This window comes from Pimephales promelas, chromosome 13, assembly GCF_988280905.1.
Source record: "Pimephales promelas chromosome 13, fPimPro1.hap1.1, whole genome shotgun sequence".
Lineage (NCBI taxonomy): Eukaryota > Metazoa > Chordata > Actinopteri > Cypriniformes > Leuciscidae > Pimephales > Pimephales promelas.
In genome coordinates this window covers 6,611,489-6,617,600 of record NC_142781.1, presented here as the reverse complement: position 1 = coordinate 6,617,600, position 6,112 = coordinate 6,611,489, and the positions used below count along the sequence as shown (strand labels likewise).

The 6,112-nt window shown below is 39.5% G+C and overlaps 1 long non-coding RNA gene and 2 other non-coding genes across 5 annotated transcripts; all 3 read right to left on the bottom strand.

The window, feature by feature from the left end:
* Positions 1 to 1,386, bottom strand: LOC120467780 (uncharacterized). 3 transcript variants are annotated; one of them, XR_005620134.2, is made up of 3 exons: positions 1,343 to 1,386; positions 1,195 to 1,278; positions 1 to 348 (listed from the first exon to the last, which is right to left on the bottom strand). It is a non-coding gene; the product is annotated as an uncharacterized LOC120467780 (long non-coding RNA). The 3 variants fall into 3 exon arrangements; XR_005620133.2 differs by having other exon boundaries at positions 1,195 to 1,263; XR_016145971.1 differs by lacking the exon at positions 1,343 to 1,386 and having other exon boundaries at positions 1,195 to 1,332.
* A 4,134-nt stretch (positions 1,387 to 5,520) lies between these two features.
* Positions 5,521 to 5,601, bottom strand: trnaf-aaa (transfer RNA phenylalanine (anticodon AAA)). Its single transcript has one exon. It is a non-coding gene; the product is annotated as a tRNA-Phe (tRNA).
* Positions 5,602 to 5,715: 114 nt separating this feature from the next.
* On the bottom strand, positions 5,716 to 5,788 carry trnak-uuu (transfer RNA lysine (anticodon UUU)). The gene has a single exon. It is a non-coding gene; the product is annotated as a tRNA-Lys (tRNA).
* Between the last annotated feature and the right edge of the window lie 324 nt (positions 5,789 to 6,112).

Below are 6,112 nucleotides of genomic sequence, written 5' to 3'. Positions count from 1 at the left end.
TGAGGGTGAGTAAAATAAGTGAGAATTTTATTTTTGGATGAACTATTCCATTCATATGCTGTTGGTATGCTAATCCATGATCAGCAGAGACTAATAAGAATAAACTGCAACCTCTTGTGTACTGTGTTTGTTTTAATCTAGAGCTCCAAAGAAATTAAAATATTTGCTATTTTATAATATTAAAATAAAATACAACAGGTGTCTGAAGATAAGGATCCCAGTCATTCAAAGGTGATATGTCTGAACAAAGTAACATTATTGTCTGATGGAGACGCTGATCTCTGGTATTATCACTCCATCCTCTGTGTCAGCATCAGAATTTTGTTTGTGGAAAAGTTGCTCAAATCCCTGGAAAATGAGAAAGGAAATATATTATAATCTAACAATACAAACTGCTTTGAACTCCCACATGCAGTAACCATTTGCAGACTTAAAATAATTATTTCAAACAAATTATATAAATGTTTTAAGGGATTTTACAGTACCAAATGTTTACCTGACTCACACACCATTTATCATCTGTAATACTATTGTATAACCAGTAGATGGCTCTATAGCCCAATAAACATTTATCCATGGCGGTGTAGCGTCTACTCCCTAGTTGCTGGATTTTTTCAGTCATAATTACTTGCATGTATTAGGTTTTGAATTTGGATATATATATATATATATATATATATATATATATATATATAAAAATTATTAAAGACTATTAAAAATTCAAAATTTTTCTAAAAAATGTTGTTTTTTTTTAACATAATTATTACTAAAATATGGATACAGAAAAAGCATTTTGTTGCCTTTTGCAGAATAAATATTGCGCCCAGAGTTATAGTTCAAAACAAATGAGTGTTTACATATTATGAATGGAGACGTGGAAAATGGTCAAGTACTCTCTCTCTTCTTTTAAAAACTCTGCATCACAAATTAATCAGCAATTGGCTTTACATTGCCAAAGTTGAACTGGGCAGTGATTGACAGGGCTCTGGTCCAATGGCATCGGTCATTGTCTGATACAGTACATTTTGTACTGTAGGCTACACTACAGATACTGTACAGTACTCTAGCACAATGTTGTTTGGGGTGGCAGAGGGGAAATATGATCTAATTGAAGCAAATATGATCTAATCGAAGACTGTAACCGTATGTAACGTTAGATAAACAAGACATGTAATGATTGGGCTAACAACTTACCAATTAAATCAAGACAACACTGCTGTATAATGTTATGGGCTCTCACTGAGCTCTAATATGCCTCTCCACCTGAAAAAGCAAGAACTGTATTATAATTAGTATTAGTTTAGTATTAATTAATAAAAATAATAAAAACAATCAGACTTACCACGAGTAGCCTATGCTATCCAGTATTCTGATATCGACGATGATGACAAATTATATCATTTGTCTGTACTATTCCTTCTATAAGAAATCATATCAACAATATAGTGTAGCAGTAAATAAATAAAGAAATAAACTTAATATCACCTAAATGAAATAGAAAGCTACGCTTACAGACGCTCACATCCAAACGTGTAATCACAACACTCACTGACGTCTTCACTTCCAGGTCAAGAAGCTGTCAATCAAAAACTCAGTAGCCAATGAGAATAGACTGCTACTAGCCCCGCCCCCACGAGAGATTTGTGTCAGAACAGCGAACGCAAACTCAGGGAGTGTAAACGAAAACTTCAGAAGCGTAAATGAAAACTCTGGAAGCGCATTTGTAAGTGTAGATCAGTAAACGAAATATGAGGAATAGTTAGCAAAACATGTAGTGTATTAAAAACAAAGTCAAAAAAATTGCTTGCGGTTCATTCTTTTTCAGTTTCAAAGATATTTTATTCAGTTTCAATTTATATTTTCATTCGTTTCTTGAAAAGTTACGTTCATTTTTATTGGCTCAAAATTAATTCGATAGGCTGTAGACAGGGCTTTATAATCAAAGAGGTCCTACATTTGAGGTGGAGGTTTGGGGGTTAAATTTAGACAAAAGGGATAAGAAATAGCTTTAAAACTATGTCAGTATACTATTGACAGATGGAGATTTCTGATTGGTGGACTGTGGGTTTATAAAAAAAAACTGTTGGTTTGAGATCTGTGTAACTCCCAGAAGAAGGCATGTAGCCGAAACGCGTTGGAGTTTTTGAGATGGTTGATTCGACCAAGCCATAGTAATAAAGGCTTTTTAACTTTACTTGAGAGTGCCTTGGAGTCCTCTTGCTTTTTTGGCTAATTTCAGTTCAAAAGGGTGAAATTAGACAAAACTAGATTAGTTTTCCTAATTATTTTTTGTCATTCGACATGCGTCGAGTAGGGCTGTGAATCTTTGGGTAGACAGCGAATCGATTCGATTCACGATTCATAGGTTTTCGATTCATGAACGATTTTTGCAAATTCAGAACGATTCGATTCGATGCGATTCACATCCAAATTCGATGCGATTCGATTAATTCGATTCGATTCTTAATTTTTTATATGCATTATAGTATTATTTCAATGCTTCACCCAATGGGTCTTTGTCTGGGTTTGAATTAGCCTACACAGCGGCCTTCGGGGGTCAGATAGTGGGGATTTTGTCCATTGTTAATGTTAGTTCATGTTTGTTTTTAATTTTAATGAATATATTATTATTAAAAAAAAAATTCAATGGCCTACAAATTAGCATTTGCAAGTAGCAAATATTTTGAAAAAGGCTTTTAAAGTATTGCATTAAATGACTACATGCACAAATTAATGGAGACGTTTTCATTAGTTTCATTTTGCGTCCTCTCAGTGGAAATCATCTTTTCACTGGATTTTGCTCGCGCTCGGTCCCATAGCTCTCATGCTTTCATAACGTTAACTACAGATTTTTGAGCAGTCCATGTTTAAGCTCGATCTCCAGCTGAGCTCTCTGTCGAGAAAGCAATAGTTTTGAGGCAAACCGCTCAAGCCATTGATAAAGCTGCCATGCCATTGCGTGGGCACTATGAAATAAAACGCTTTTATTCATTTATTACATGGACTCTCCGTACACGCAAGGTGGTCTCTCGCTCGCTTTCCCTCTCTGCCGAGTGCGTGCAGCCGTGTGTGAACGCGCGATACGCGGTTTGGAGCACAACCTCTGTCTCGTATGCACGCTCGCTCTAGATTCCGGGAGATTTTTACTAATTTGCGGTAATACAAGCTGATCACGACATGAGTAGCTCAACAGGTAGAAAGATAAACTCATCTTTCAGGCATTTGACCGACCGGGCTTCAGCGTGAGAAATCAGGGGTGTGTGAGCGCCTGAAACCAATCAAATGCGGATGTCGTATGACGGCCAATGCGTGAGGCAGCTTGTACCAGGAACAGGTTGTGTTTATATATTTTAAACCACTGAATCGCTATAAAATCGTGATTAATTCGATTCTTAGCCTTTTAAATCGATTATTCACGTAAATAAACGATTCACGATTCAAAATACATGTTTCAGGATCGATGCATATGCATCGCCAGGATTTATAATCGATGCATCGAGAAAACGAGTGAATCGTTACACCCCTAGCGTCGAGTCGTGCTGCTAAAATTCGCGCTCAGCGTCTATGAATGTAAAGCCAGCCTACTTTGATTTGATTGGTCATCTCAAATATTCTGACATTGACGAGCAGTGACAGACCAATGGGCTCAGATGAACACACAAACACACACACAATTTTTAGGGGGGCTGGGCAAAAATTTAGGGCCTAGTCATGCCCCTGATTGCTGCATATTGCAAAGAAGAAATGGCTTGCTTTTTCCTGCAACGAAGAACTTGCTTTACTAAAAATAGAATGGGAGAACTGCTGTTGTCAACCAGTGATTATTATATAAAAGAACTAGGAAAAAGATAAAGAGCTAATTGCTCAGGAACAAATTTGATTCATGCAGTTCTCTGAGTGCTCTAATTTCAGATAGCGTCAAATACATAAATACATACATTTGTATACATGTATGTATATATGTGTGTATGTATGCTTTACATTACTGTTTTATAATTGTTGAGAAGCAAATTGAAAATATATGTTTTAAAGGGTACTATATATAATTGAAAGGGTACTATATAATAAATTAATAGATCTGGACACATTTGTTTGGGATGAATGAAACTTGGCACAATTATTTCACATTTCAAGGCTTTTTCAGAAAAACTGGCGTTTTTATAGTTTATACGACAAATAAACAAATAAATACGTTATTACTGGTCTTCTTATTCTGCCATATCACCAATATCCCCAACAGTGCCACCACACAGTGCTAGTATGTAAGTTAACGTTAAGTTAGCTGCTACACCGAGTATTGAACCGTATTTCTCCTCACAACACAGCTGTCTATGGGCATGAAATGTATCACTTTAGACGCTAACTGCTATAAATATTAGCATGTTTCCAAACCTTTTCCCCGTGTTTTGTGTTGTTGATGCGGAAGGAAAAAATGACCGCCACTAAGCGATAACCGCGCCTACTCTTGCGTCATGCATCACGTGACCTAAACTGTTTGGATGATTTGTACCTGTGTTCGGATCAGTGTTTGGACCTTGTTCGAAATTCTTTGATCTCGTTAGGAATGAGTTCGGACCTGGTTAGGATCTGGTTCGGACCTCGTTCTAATGTTAGGAACTAGGAGGCAGTCCAGAAACTGGAGGGTACGGCCACGACTACAACCTGGCTGTAGCAAGCTTGTCTTTTTACTTGGTGCCTTGCAGCGTCGCTGCCCAGGTGCCTTGCAAGAACTCAACAGCAAAACGTAGCACTCGACAAAAAAAGAGGCTCTAACGCCCGAACCGGGACTTGAACCCTGGACCCTCAGATTAAAAATCTGATGCTCTACCGAATGAGCTATCCAGGCTCTTGCTCGAGAAAGTGTGCGTGTTGCGTGGGAACGCTCATAAAAATTAATCGTATAGGCTGAAATGAAAAAAAAAGAGCCTTGATCGCCCGACCAGGGACTTGAAACAAGGACGCACCGGGTAACAACAAAAAAAGTGATCTGAAGGACGGGTGAGCAGAGGTGGTAACTTGGAGCTCAATTTCAAAGCCACCCAGAAAAAGTTGCCGTGACCCGGATTCGAACCGGGGTTGCTGCGGCCACAACGCAGAGTACTAAACACTATACGATCACGGCGAGCTACCGGTCTCCTCGAAGTGTGGCTCAGTAGAAAAAGCTTGCAGACAAAACTATTCCTTTCCAACATAACTCTTTTCAAGGGTAATATTGTCACATTTACTTTTTTTTCTAAAGTTTTAACAAGGCCTCCAGAAGGTTACAGCCTAAAGCAGGCGCATGCCGTCAAACGTAGTCGGCAGTCTTTTTACTTGGTGCCTTGCAGCGTCGCTGCCCATTGTCACATTTACTTCTTTTTCTAAAGTTTTAACAAGGCCTCCAGCCTAAAGCAGGCGCATGCCGTCAAACGTAGTCGGCAGTCTTTTTACTTGGTGCCTTGCAGCGTCGCTGCCCATAGTCACATTTACTTTTTTTTTCTAAAGTTTTAACAAGGCTTAAAGCAGGCGCATGCCATCAAACGTAGTCGGCAGGATTCGACCTGCGCGGGGAGACCCCAATGGATTTTTAGTCCATCGCCTTAACCACTCGGCCACGACTACAACCTGGCTGTAGCAAGCTTGTCTTTTTACTTGGTGCCTTGCAGCGTCGCTGCCCAGGTGCCTTGCAAGAACTCAACAGCAAAACGTAGCACTCGACAAAAAAAGAGGCTCTAACGCCCGAACCGGGACTTGAACCCTGGACCCTCAGATTAAAAATCTGATGCTCTACCGAATGAGCTATCCGGGCTCTTGCTCGAGAAAGTGTGCGTGTTGCGTGGGAATGCTCATAAAAATTAATCGTATAGGCTGAAATGAAAAAAAAAAGGGCCTTGATCGCCCGACCAGGGACTTGAAACAAGGACGCACCGGGTAACAAAAAAAAAGTTGTCTGAAGGACGGGGTGGGCAGAGGTGGTAACTTGGAGCTCAATTTCAAAGCCACCCAGAAAAAGTTGCCGTGACCCGGATTCGAACCGGGGTTGCTGCGGCCACAACGCAGAGTACTAAACACTATACGATCACGGCGAGCTACCGGTCTCCTCGAAGTGTGGCTCAGTAGAAAAAGCTTGCAG